This window comes from Natrix helvetica, assembly GCF_964273705.1.
Source record: "Natrix helvetica genome assembly, chromosome: 1".
NCBI classification, from domain to species: Eukaryota; Metazoa; Chordata; class Lepidosauria; order Squamata; family Natricidae; genus Natrix; species Natrix helvetica.
Window position 1 is genome coordinate 147,762,127 of NC_138548.1, and position 13,141 is coordinate 147,775,267.

Sequence of the window (13,141 nt, forward strand, 5' to 3'; positions counted from 1 at the left end):
CAGAATCATCCAATGAAATCTATCTAATAAAAGAAACACTAATCAAAACAAGAGGTTTTTTTTGCCATCTCCTAAAGGAAAGAGAGGATACAACAACAACAACAAAAATCCTGTAGTTGTAGATCTGATAACCTAAAAGCTCCTTTGCCTTCTTCTCATTGGCTGGGCCTCCCACACAATCGTAAAATAGAGAGGGGCTTATCACCAGATCTTAGAACATGGCCATGTTAGAATAGAAACAGTCATTCGGTAGTATCCTGGAGCTTTATTGATTATTAGAACTTTGAATTATTCTCAGAAATGAACTAGTATCCTGTTTAGCTCTTAGAGAACAGATGTAAAATAATTTCCTAGGCAATTACACATCAATATTTTTACCGCTTCACTCTAAATTGCTTGCAGTTTCTTAGAAAGGCCTACAGAGAGTTCAACAACAATACAGGTATATACAGTAAGCATCACCTTGGTCAAGCCTAGCTCTGTCAATAATATATGCAGTTTCCATATCAATTTGAACATTTTTAGTCAAAGCTATCATCTGATCATCCAGATTCAATGCCTAGGCTAGAAGTACCACCTAACTATGCAGCTGATTGTTCAATGTTTATGTGTTTGTATGAAGAGGGTAGCAATCCCATCTACACAGGTCTAGATTAGATCACTCTCTCAACTGGCTCTTTTATGCTCTCTAGAGAACAGTTCAGAACATCAACAGTGTTCTGTTCCTGGTAATGGGTGAAAAGGTGACATAGAGCTGAATGACACCCAGCAACAACATACCATTACACAATCCCTGGATAATTTATTGCCATAGTTTTATAGTTCTTAATTATCCTGGGACCGTCGGTCAAACTCTGTGAAATACCATAGATTTGTGACCGAGGAGTTGAATAAAAGTTCTCCAGCATCTGATCCTTAAGGAACCATTGTGAAATAATATTTTCTAAGTTCATCCGTACCAGATGGTCAAGAAGAATATCAAGGCCAATGATCCAGTGAACTGCTGAGAATCAAAAAAAAAAAATCAGTAACTCTTGGCAGAATAACTTGCCCTGGGGAGCTGTCTCAGTCCCAAAGACAAATAACACTTCATCTAGATAATTAATTTTATCCATAAATCCATGGAACTTCAATGCTACCACATTTGTAAACCCCCCTCTTCTAACAGCAAATGATGATGCAATGTGTTAGATGTGTTTAAACCCAAAGGATTCAACAGGATTTGATGTGTTAAAAAGAATGATGGTGTTGGATTGTGACCACCATCTTAAAAAAAAGAAGATAGGAAATCTGGTATAATGAATTGCATTTGCATATTTTCATGGTATAACCTCTGTCTGTCTATCTATCTATCTATCTATCTATCTATCTATCTATCTATCTATCTATCTATCTATCTATCATCTATCTATCTATGTATCTATCTATCTATCTATCTATCTATCTATCTATCTATCTATCATCTATCTATCTATCTATCCAGTATAAATGGCTGTGCTTGTGTGTATGTTCCAGCATCTCTGGAACGCCATGAGCAATTTCAACCAAACATGGTACACAGATGACTTAGGTGAGAGGTGTGTGTTCTGTTAAGATACAGCCTGTTGTGCCTTAAAATGGTTTCTACTGTATTGCTGTAAAATGGCTTCTACTGTACTATGCAGTGGTGTTGCCATGGTAATGGCTTCATGGTATTCCACAAGGAGCTTCGTCTGATTAGGGGGGAAAATCCAACATTAGAAATTACATTTGGTCCGGACATTTTCCCCCTATAAATAAATACCCCGACAATGCTGGATTATCAGCTAGTTAACAACGTAATTCTACATATATACACTCTTTCACTGTAGACCTAAAACAAGCTTAGTGTAAATTTGGACTCATTTCCAAGCATTGTAAGGTTCCTCTTGTTTCTCTTGAGTCAGTTTTCTAATTAAAATTCTAATGTAACTGCATGTATAGATAAAATGGGGGAACTGGGAACCAGTTATGTTGTCTTGAGCTTTGGAAGAAAGTAAAGACATAAATGCATTAAATCCATCCACAATTCAAACTAGCAAAAATAAGCTTCTCCCTCTTCTTTGTCTACAGACCAGATACCAGGACCTTTTAACGTACATTTAGCAATATTTTACAATGAATTTAATGGAGAATTCATTGAAAGAAAAGAAGAAAAATACACATGAATCTGATGGAAATAAGTCTATGTTAGTTCGATTTCTGTCATCTCTTTCTAATTGGCACTGAAATATATAAAGGTTGTTTAGAACACTAATGCCAAAGGCTTGTTCCCATTTGTTTCTTCTGAGGTGGAAGCCATTTTTTTCTAAATCATAAAGATCACTGTTAAAAATAATTCTGATTTATAGCCATAAATGGCTCAAACATTCTTTTGAGGCTGGAAAAGACAAAGTTCACTTGGGCTTCTACATAAAACAATTTCTCTATTGTGCTTTGGACTATTAAGGGACATTCCAGACTGCTTGCCAATTACGCCCTATTAGAGTGGTAGCAATTTTGTAGCATTCATGTGATAATCACACTTCATCTCAAACAAGCCATCACTACAGTAGCCACAGCACACTTAAAAATAACTGCGTCCACAAATCTGAACAGAAACATCCTCAGTACTGATAACTTACACTTGCCCATTCATGACTGATTTTGAAGTCTAATTCCAGATAAACTTCCTGAGCTTAAAACCTGATATTTTTTTTCAGATTTAAGATCCTCTTTTTTTTTAACACTCTTCTGCTTGGTGAGTTGATCTAGAGATTTCGAATACATTTATCTGATTTAAAGATTTATAAAGGCAGCAAAGTCAAAATGTGTGATTTGGGCAGCATGTATCAATAAAAACAAAACAAAATCAAGACTAGATAAAAATAGATCAATATAACAAATCACAATACATACCCAAGGCAGGGGATAAGTTGCCTTGAACTGTGAGATGGGCAGCAAAAAAATTTGATGGATAAACGAATAAACAAACCCCCATTTACAAAATCGGCTTTGCCAATATCCAATGTGTGGGGCAGTGGTGGGTTTCAAATTTTTTTGGAACCTACTCTGTGGGTGTGGCCTGATTTGTGGGAGTGGCTTGCCGGCCATGTGACTGGATGGGAGTGGCTTGGCAGTCATGTGACTGGGTGGGAGTGGCCAAGACGATGTCACTGAATTCTTTGCCCCAATGGATGAAATCCAAATGTATGGAAGAAAACACCAATTATGTAAGGAAAGGTCACTAAAATGTATAAGGAAATATTATTAGTTATTGATCATTATTAATGTATAGATAACTGTGGGACATTACACACGAACACCCACACAAATTATGACAGTGCCAGGAAAACACCAAAAATAAGAATTCTCCCCTGCCCCCCAAAAGACTGCCAATGAAACCAGTTTTTTTCCCCTAACCCTAAGGACATGAAAGACAAAGCCACTGGAATAAAAACCATCAAGGCATTGTGGGAAATTAAAAAGGAGAGTGCCAGGAAGCTCACAAAACCAGCAACCACCTCAGAATTACCTAAACAACCAAGGTGAAACACACTAAATCTGGCAAAGCTGCCTTGCACCAACCTGGCCTGCCCATAGAAAAGCAGCCACTTTGAGACACATAAACCTGGTCTGAACACTTAAAAGCAACATATTGCATCACAAAGAAAACATTTGCAAAAAGGAATAACATTTCTTGCAGTAAATATATTTTATAAGCAATTAAAAAATAAAAATTCCCTAAAAATAATTTTAAAAAAAGATATTCTATAAATAAAAAAAATCCTTAAAAGCCATTGTTAAGTATTCCGCATACAATAATTTATACTGTAACTATTTCAAGCTATTCTATCAACAATAATTTATACTGTAACCATTTCAAGCTATTCTACCAGCAATAATTTATACTGTAACCATTTCAAGGTACTCTACCAGCAATAATGTATACTGTAACTATTTCAAGGTATTCTATACACAATAAATTGAAGTAAACCATTTAAAAAAATTCTATACACAATACATTTTAAAATATTGAGTATAGAATTTTTAAAAATGGTTTATTTTAATTTATTTTGGATAGAATCATTTTTTAAATAGTCTAAGGCAATTTTAAAAAAGAATCCACACACAATACATTGAAGTGAACCATTTTAAAATATTCTACACTCAATACTTTTAAGTAAAATTATTTTTAAAAAATTCTATACACAATACATTTTAAAGTATTGAGTATAGAATTTTTAAAAATTGTTTATTTTAATTTGTTTTGGATAGAATCTTTTTTAAAATAGTCTAAGACAATTTTAAAAAAGAATCCACACACAATAAATTGAAGTTAACCATTTTAAAATATTCTATACTCAATACTTTTAAGTAAAAAGATTTTAAAAATTTCTATGCAAAATAAATAAAATATTCTTTTAAAAAACATTAAAAGAATAAAAGAAAAAAACCCGGGTCACTTACCAGCAGGCAGAATCAGCAGCTCTCCGATGTGATGGATGCAGCAGGGAGCAAGCAGGCAATGAGGCAGCAGGACAGGTAAACTTACCGGACTGCAGGGACAAGAGTTGTCGTTAGCTAGGCACACCGCCTGGCAGGCTTAGCCAGACAGGCAAGGCTGGAGGGGGGGGGGTTGGCTGCATGGTGTATGCCACCATGCGGCTTTCGCGAGAAAGCTAGCTCACCACCGCCACCCATCTGCTGTCAGCCATGTGCGAAAGCCTGCACTTGAGCCATCCCCAACCAGCGCCTTTTGGCCACGTGGCATATGCCAGCTTGCGGCTTTCATGAGGCAAGGCCTGGAAGGCCTTCCCTTGCAAAAGCCGTGAGCTGGCATAAGCTAGCCTCTCACTGCCCCCCCTCGTGCTTAGTTGCTTACCTGAGGGAAGCAGCAAGCTGCTGGAAGTTGAATCGAAGTGAAGGGAGGACGATCAGCAAGTGTAATGTGACAGTTGCTTGGGAACGAGAAAGAGGAATGTTGGCCGTTGGCGCTTTTAAATGGGTCACCTCCACTCCGCTTTTAAACGGGTCACCTCCACCCCGCTCACTTATTGGCTTGTCTCCAGCCAATCAGTGAATGGCAGGCTGGGTTAGTTTAGTGTGGATGGGCGGGGGAGCGAACGAGCTGTGATGGGACAGCCAGGGTGAGCGAGTGACAGGGCCGGGGCAGGCATTCCAGAAGTTACTTCCGGGTCCATCGGTCGAACCTCCTCTCACTGGATCGGTAAATTTCACCAACCAGTTCTCCTGGTGTGGGTGAAACAGACAGGTCTCCATAGTTCTCTGAAAGACTAAGAAGATTCAATTGTTTTTCCAAGAGCTAGCCATGAATATGTGTTTCCAAGGCCCTTAACTTAAATCAGTTTTTCTTGTAGACATTCAAAATCCATGTTTGTCAGTACAAACAAGGTCGAACACAACCATGGCAATATCCGATTTTATTCCTGACCACCATGTTTTTGTTGGATTTTAAATCATACCAGTCCAATGAAAAAGGTTCAGTGGTGAATAGGATTTTCCCTTCCTCTCTTTGTCACTCATCCTCCCTCAAATACATTACTAAGAATCAATAATCCTTAGTCAATATATGGCTTAACAAAATCTATGCATAAAGAACCCAAACATTCTCTGTTATTAAGTGAGTATTCCACAGGGTGGGAACATCTTTGTAGAAGATGGAGCTACTCAGTTGGCCCTCCCCAAGTATCTAAGGAATCACTTACTTCCAGAGGGTGCTGGGGAGATTCCTGAAATTCCATTGAACAGTTTTGCTGAGATCCAGTTATCAGCTGGAAAGTTAGGGCAATGGGGACCAGGGTATCATTGCATCTGAATGATCTTTCCCTGTCTGCCACTCAAAGCAGTTACTTTGGTTACTGAAAATGTCCAGGAAATGAAGAGGCAGAAGAGATGCCTAGAGGGATGTTGATGGAGGACAAAGGGTGAATCATACCGACATAGGTAAACACTCAGATTGACATCAATACCACAGCAATATGAATGGTAAATCATCAATAAGGGTCCAGGTTATTGGAAGGACCATCTTTTCCTAGTTACATCTATCTGACCCACCAGAGTGCAGATGCAGAGTATATTATGTGTTCCCTCTTTTAAGGAAGTCCATCCAGTGAGACCAAAAAGAAGAGCCTTCTCTGTGGTGGCTCCCTCCCTCACCCACAGAGGTGAGATTGGCTCCCACTTTAATATCTTTCAAAAGACATTAAAGGCATGATTTAGCAAGTGAGCCTGGGAATCCCAGGGTGATACAGAGCCCTGGAACAACCAGTCCCACATGCATAGAGTTCAAGTTAGCTACTTTATTGCTCTATGCCTATTTCACAGGAATCTCTCCAAACTGTCAGCTTTTGCCTGAGAAAGACTAGATAAGGCCAGTGATGGGATTCATCCTGTTTGCACCACATCGGGAGAACCGGTTGTTATGTTTCTGATCAGTTTGGTGAACTGCTTGTTGGAAGAAATCATTAGGGCAGAGAACCGGTTGTTAAATTATTTGAATCCCACCACTGGATAAGGCTCAAATACATTTTTGGGGAAACGGGGGGGGGGGGAGTCAGGGTCAGATCTTGACCTCTTGTATGTATATAATGAGTCCAGACTCACTTCAGTCCTCCTCCTGACTGGGATGATTGTTTTCCAATATAGTTAGTGGGTGAAGATTAAGTAACCCAACTTGGTGGTATTCTGGTTTCTAGCTTATTTAATCTTTGTTCATTTTAATGTTTTATACTCTTGTTTTTAGAATGTTGTAAGCTGCTCAGAGTCACTTAACAATGAGATGAGCTGCATATAAATTTAATAAACAATAATTGTCCAGTGGTTTCAGCCCATCTTCTAAGACCGAGCAGAGTTGCTTCTTTGTGGACCCCTACGATAATTAGAGGAACTGAGCTATAAGCTGAGGGAATTGTTCCTTCTTATTTGCAGCCCCTCGTCTTTGAAAACTGTATTTCCCGAGGTTAGATTAGCTCCCATCCTTTAAGTTGTAGGAAATCTGTTACAACCTGACCTTTAAAAGAATCCTGTGAGTGGATCTGCTATAAATAGTCAGCTCTCATCATGGTATTTTGTTTGATATTTGATTGTTCATCAGACCCTGAAGTTCTTTTAATTAAATATTGTTAGGTTGTTTAGTTTGATTTTTTAAACCCTTCTCACTGTAGGAGAGGAATATACACCACTCAGAATCTTCTGGACAAGCATATTAGCCTTTTGAGTAAGTAAATAAAATAAATTGTTATTGTAGGCTGCACTTCCAAAAATCAAACCCAGTTTTTTAATAAAGGAATTCAATTTGTACAACTTCATCTGCCAGAGATCAAGCATGAAACTGAGAGAGGTACCTACAAGTCTGTGTAGCATTTATGCTTTTAATGCTAATGCCCCTTGGGGCAATAAAATGGCACTAGTGAAGGAAGATGAAGTCCATTGAAAAATCCGTATTAGAAATTGTGAATGCTCCAACGCAGCAAGTTTTTAAGAAGAGATCGAACAGCCACTTGTCTGAAATGGTATAGGCTTTCCTGCCTGAGCAGCGGGTTGGACTAGAAGGCCTCCAGGGTCCCTTCCAATTCCGTTATTCTGTTAATATCTTTTCTCATTGCCATAGCTGGAAGAATATTTCATAATTCATTTTTAAACCTTATTATATATGAATTCCAGGTAGTTTTAGCATAAAAGGTGGGCAAGGGAAGAATGAAGGGTGCCATTTCAAATGTTTCCATGTTTTCAAGTATCTTTTTAAACCAAATCTCATTAAAATGGTGCTTCATATTTAAAATATAATGGGTGATGGTGATTGGGATAACTGAGGTGATCAAGGACAACTGGGATGTGCAGAGCAATGCTGCAAAGGCTTCGTTTCCCCAAATTCAGAAATTGCTTTCAGTCAAGGTTTTCTCCCCACTTTCTGAGTTACAGGGATCATTCAAACTGTCAAAAACTTTTCCCGTAATGAACGTGAAAAGGGCAGCATCTCCTATTTGTCACTATTTCAGAGTTCTAAGCAAAGCCAGATTCTGATACAGGCATTGAAGCTATTTGTTGAAATGTCTCTTTAGGGCCCTGCCTATCTGAGGATTCTTAACAGATTTAAACAGACAGACTGAAGAAAAGGTTCCATGAGAAATGCCAGCCTCTGCAACATTTGCATCCTTCAGAGGTTAGTAAAATATAACTGAGAAGATTGTCCTCTCAGCACGTGTCGTGCTGTGAGTGTATTTGTGCAGCTCCGTTCATATCTAATCAACCTTTCCAGGTAAAACTGTCACCCCTTTATTGAAAACAGAATCTGTACGGCAAACGCCAAAAAGTAGGGACATATTTAACTGTAGAAGATGAAGTAGAACATTGAAGTAGGGTGAGGTGTTTTTTTTTTTTTTTTTAAGTTCAATGAATTGAAAAAGCAATGCAAACCCAGTCTTTCCAAACTGCAATTCAGGAAGGTAGAGAAACAGATCAGAGACAGGTTTCACTTCTACTTAATTTTGTGCTGAAATCTGTTTTTCAGTTTCCTGAAAGTTTTCTTCCTCTATAAGAATGGCTTCTATTTTGCTATGTCATTCATTGTCATTTCAGATCTCTAATTCACACGGTTGCAAGCATCTTGTTGGGTTACCTTTATTAAGGAGAAATCCCAGCGGCTGGTTTCACCAGTCTGCAGTGATTATAGATATGTACTGTATGCTTCTTAACAATTATTCAGTAAAATAAAGTGTCTTCCTGAATCAAACCTAGTCAGCCTCCTGCACCATGGTGGTGGTGGTGGTGGGGCGTTTTTGCCTTCCCCAGGCTCCAGAGGGTTTCTTCGATCCTCTCGGAGGGTGAAAACCTCCTCCCCCGGCTCCAGAGGTCCTCTGCAGGCCTAAAACGAGCACGTTTCTGGCCTCCTGGAACTTCTGGGAGACCCGTTTTCCCTTCCCCCATACTTCTGTGTGGTACTTGTGATTACCTTGCATCCAAAATGGGCTGCATTGAGACTCCTGGGAGGACGAGGGTGGGGTGGGAGGAGAAGAGCAGGGTGGGCAGGGTTAGCGAGGGGTGGGATTTGGAGGTTCTCCGAACCGGCCACAATGTTAGCTACAGGTTCTCCTGAACCTGGGTGAACCTGTAGCAGCCCACACCTGGTCACTTTGCAATCCAGGAAGATGAGAGAGCAGTGGGCCTCAAGGTAATAATTCAATGGTGCTTTTGCTTTTCTATTGGTCACATCTGGGAAATCTCCAATTGCCTAACATAGGAAGAGTGAGCTAAGGGTGGCAGTGTAGAAATGCTGGTCTGAAAACTGGAGAGGAAATCTAGATTGGCCTTGCTGATGAGGCTTCTCCCTTTTCTGGCTCTTGCAAAACCCTCTTTGCAATTGTCATCTTATGCATCCTCCTTTAGTTGAGGGGACTGAGCATTCTATTCTCTACAGCAGTGTTACTCAACCTTGGCAAGTTTAAAGGGGCAGACTTCAATTCCCAGAATTCCCAACCAGCATAGCTAGCTAGGGACTTCTGGGAGTTGAAGTCTACAGCTCTTAAACTTGCCAACGTTGAGAAACACTGCTCTTCAGTTAAGAAAAAATAGAATGTACCCTTTTAAGACCCTGAAAGTGGCCCACATATTACATGATATACACTTGCTAAGAGTTGAATAATGACTGGAGGGAAGGGAGAGTGTAGCGTGATGCCTAATGTATTTTATTGCTGGCAAACTGAAAGCTCTGCATCAGCCTTTCACAGTAGACCAGACTAGGAAAAGTCTGAAGAAAATCTGAAAAGTCAGAGAAGATGATTAGGGGACTGGAGGCTAAACTACAGCTGGTCCAGAATGCGGCCGCGCGGGTGATTATGGGGAGTACGAGATACTCCCATATAACACCTCTCCTGCGCGAGCTGCACTGGCTCCCTGTGGTGTATCGGGTGCGTTTCAAGGTGTTGATCACCATCTTCAAAGCGCTCCATGGCACAGGACCTAGTTACCTGCGGGATCGCATCCTGCCCCATACATCCCTACGACCAATTCGCTCTCACAGAGAGGGACTTCTCCGGGTGCCGTCCACTAAGCAGTGCCAAAGGGTGGCGCCCAGGAGCAGGGCCTTCTCTGTGATGGGCCCAGCCCTCTGGAATGACCTCGCCCCCGACATTAGGATTACTACCGACCTCCGCTCCTTCCGTTCAAAACTCAAGACCCACCTTTTTCAACTAGCCGGCCTGGCTCAACCATAGTTCCATTTTAATCCTCCTGGCAATCTTTTAAACTTGTAATTTTATATTGGGGTATTTTAATTTTTAACCTATTATTACTATTTCTATGTATTGTAATGATTGTTGTGTGATTTTTATACCTCCTCCGTGTAATGTTTAAGTGTATAATATGTGCTTTTTTATTTATTGTACGCTGCCCCGAGTCCCTTCGTGGAGAGGGAGCGGCTAACAAATCTAATCTAATCTAAATCTAAACTGTATAATGAAGAGTCGTAAGAACTGGGAATGTCTAGTCTAACGAAGGGGAGGACTAGGGATGAATGATAGCAGTCTTCCAATGTTTGAGGGGCTGTCACAGAAGGTGTCAACCTAATTCTCCAAAGCAGCTGAGGCAGTACAAGAATTTTTTTTGAAAAGAAGATGATTATCAGAGGGAGATCTGACCTAGAATTAAGGAGAAATGTCCTGATAGTGAGAACAATTAATCAGTGGAACAGCTTGAATTCAGAAATTATGGGTGCTCCATCACTTGAAGTTTTAAAGAAGAGATTGGGCAGCCATTTGTCTGCAATGCTATAGAGTCTCCTCCTTGATCAGTGAGTTGGATTAAAAGTCCTCCATATTCCTTCCCAACTCTGTTCTTCTGTATTTTAAACCAGATTCTGAATGCTAATGCTACTTTTATTACAAAGTTCCAGTAACAGAATCTTGCAATTATGAATATTTCTGTTCCCCGTTTTTATATTTAAAAGAACTAGGAAAGGTCCTGTCTGAGGTGTTTTCTCAAATTACATTTCTCCCCTGGACTTAAAATTTTGTTTATCCGACCACTGCCTTGGTTGTGACGCTAACTCCCGATCCTTTAGGTTTTTCCTTCTCATTATGCTCTGCGAATTGCTTATTGTTTTCCAATTATGTTACAAAAATCAATAGAAAAATGTGTAATTGGTCTTAGGTGAGGAACAACTGAAAGTAATATCTTATATGCTTCGGTTATTTCTCAATATTTATTTAGATTTGTTGTTTATTGAGAGCCAATTGCTAAAACAACAGACTAGAAACTGGAAGATGGTGGGTTTCAGTTCTGTGTTAGACACAAAGTCAGCTGGGTGACCTTGGGCCAGTCACTCCCTCCCAGCCCTAGAAATGAGGCAAGGGCAAGCCACTTCTTCTAACCCCCCCCCCCAAAATCAGGCAGTTACCAAGAGTGAAGATTGGCTTAGAGGTACACAAAATAAAATAAAATAATTGCACGTTGGCTTAATCTTATTTTTACTTGTAGATATGTAATGATTGGACTGCCATAGAGGGTAAGTAAGCAAGTAACTAAGTAAGCAGTGGTGGAATTCTACCGGTTTGGCCGAATTGGTAGCTCCAACTGGTTTACTCCAACAATCAAATGGGCCTGCCCACCCATCCCTGCCCTTTACTGACCTATATCTTCTCAGCTGATTTGCATGGCAAAGCAGATTGCCGCACCTTAGCTGTGTTACTCCCTAGCTGTAATGCGGAAAGCAAGTTTTCTTCAAACTGTGCACGCTCATACAGCGTGTGTTCAAAGCACACAATCACCAAGCCAGTTGTTAAACCGGCAGGTTCCCACCACTGTAAGTAAGTAAAGAAATGTGATTATGCCTTGCAGGTGATTTTGGTGGAATGAATCTGAACAGAGGATTTATTTGTTCAGAGATTAGTGATTTTGATTACAAGAAGGGCCAGCAAGTTATGAAGACTACAAAGACTTACTCAGAAACAAAACAAAAACATATAAACTAAAAGTGTTAAGTCGTGATGTGGAAAATGACAATGTCATTTGTATATGCTACTTCAGTTCTGCAAGGCAGTGGTGGGTTTCAATTTATTTTACTACCGGTTCTGCATGCACAGGAGCGTCCAGGTTTGTGGGCGGAGCCTCCCACCACCGCCACTATCGGTTTGCTCGATCCAGGGCAAACCGGCAGAAACCCACTTCTGCTGCAAGGGATCTTTCAATGGTGCAGGAAATGTATAGTCCCTCAAAATAACCTGGCTTTGGTCATACATTTTTTGTAACTCGTAATTTTTTGAGCCATGGTTTGCTAGACCTTTAGTTGAGTTCCTACATCAAAGGTGCTTTAACCAGGAGACAACTGGAGTTTCTTGTTTTTTTTTCTTCCCAGTTGTCTCCTGAAAAAGCACCTTTGGGACAACCATGACCTGGATGACTGAGAATCGCTACAGACTTTCATACATCGTGGCAAGTACAACAGTGAAGTCCCAGACTAAATCCAGCAGCGCGCGTGCGCGCGCGCGCGCACACACACACACACACACACACACACACACAAGCTCTGGGCTCCTCGTAGAGAGGAGAGGTACTAGTTTTCCTTCTCTTATGCTGATATGCATATATCTGGATGTGGAGGGAGTACCTTGAGAAACAGTAGAAGCATTCCTCCTGTCTCATTCCTAGGCCACTAGTTTAGTGTTCTATTAATATCTTCTGTGACATTCCCTGAGCTCCCACTGGTTTCACAAGCCCTGAGAGTCAATGTAAAAACACTGCATTTAATTGTCAGGTGAGTTATCTTTTCCAGCTTCACTGCACATTGCTGACTTTATTACCTGTCAAGTCCTTTGTGACGAGAACCAAACTAAACAGGCACTGAAGGAAATATGCCTCAGCAAGAAATGTGTTCTTCATAGTAGTTGGTTTAAGTTTCAAAGGTGGGAGTCTCTGTTACCTATTCTAAAATGCCTCACTTCACCATAGGTATTTCAGGTAGATTAATGGCTCACTATATAGTACAAAGTTACTGATGCAGCGTTGTTACCTTGGGTGCCATAGGTACAAGGTACAAACATTAAATCTTCAAGCTTCTTTTTTCACCTTTTGCCTTTGCATAATAGCTGAGGACATTGGTAAAATTTAAACTAGCCAAGCAAATCTA

General features: G+C 40.2%; 1 long non-coding RNA gene across 1 annotated transcript in view; it reads left to right on the forward strand.

Annotated features, from left to right (window-relative positions):
• LOC309383240 overlaps positions 1-13,141 on the forward strand; it is a 120,881-nt gene that overhangs the window by 68,901 nt on the left and 38,839 nt on the right. Inside the window, exon 2 of the long non-coding RNA XR_014173803.1 lies at positions 8,082-8,182. This is a non-coding gene — a long non-coding RNA (uncharacterized lncRNA). The remainder of the gene's footprint in view (positions 1-8,081; positions 8,183-13,141) is intronic.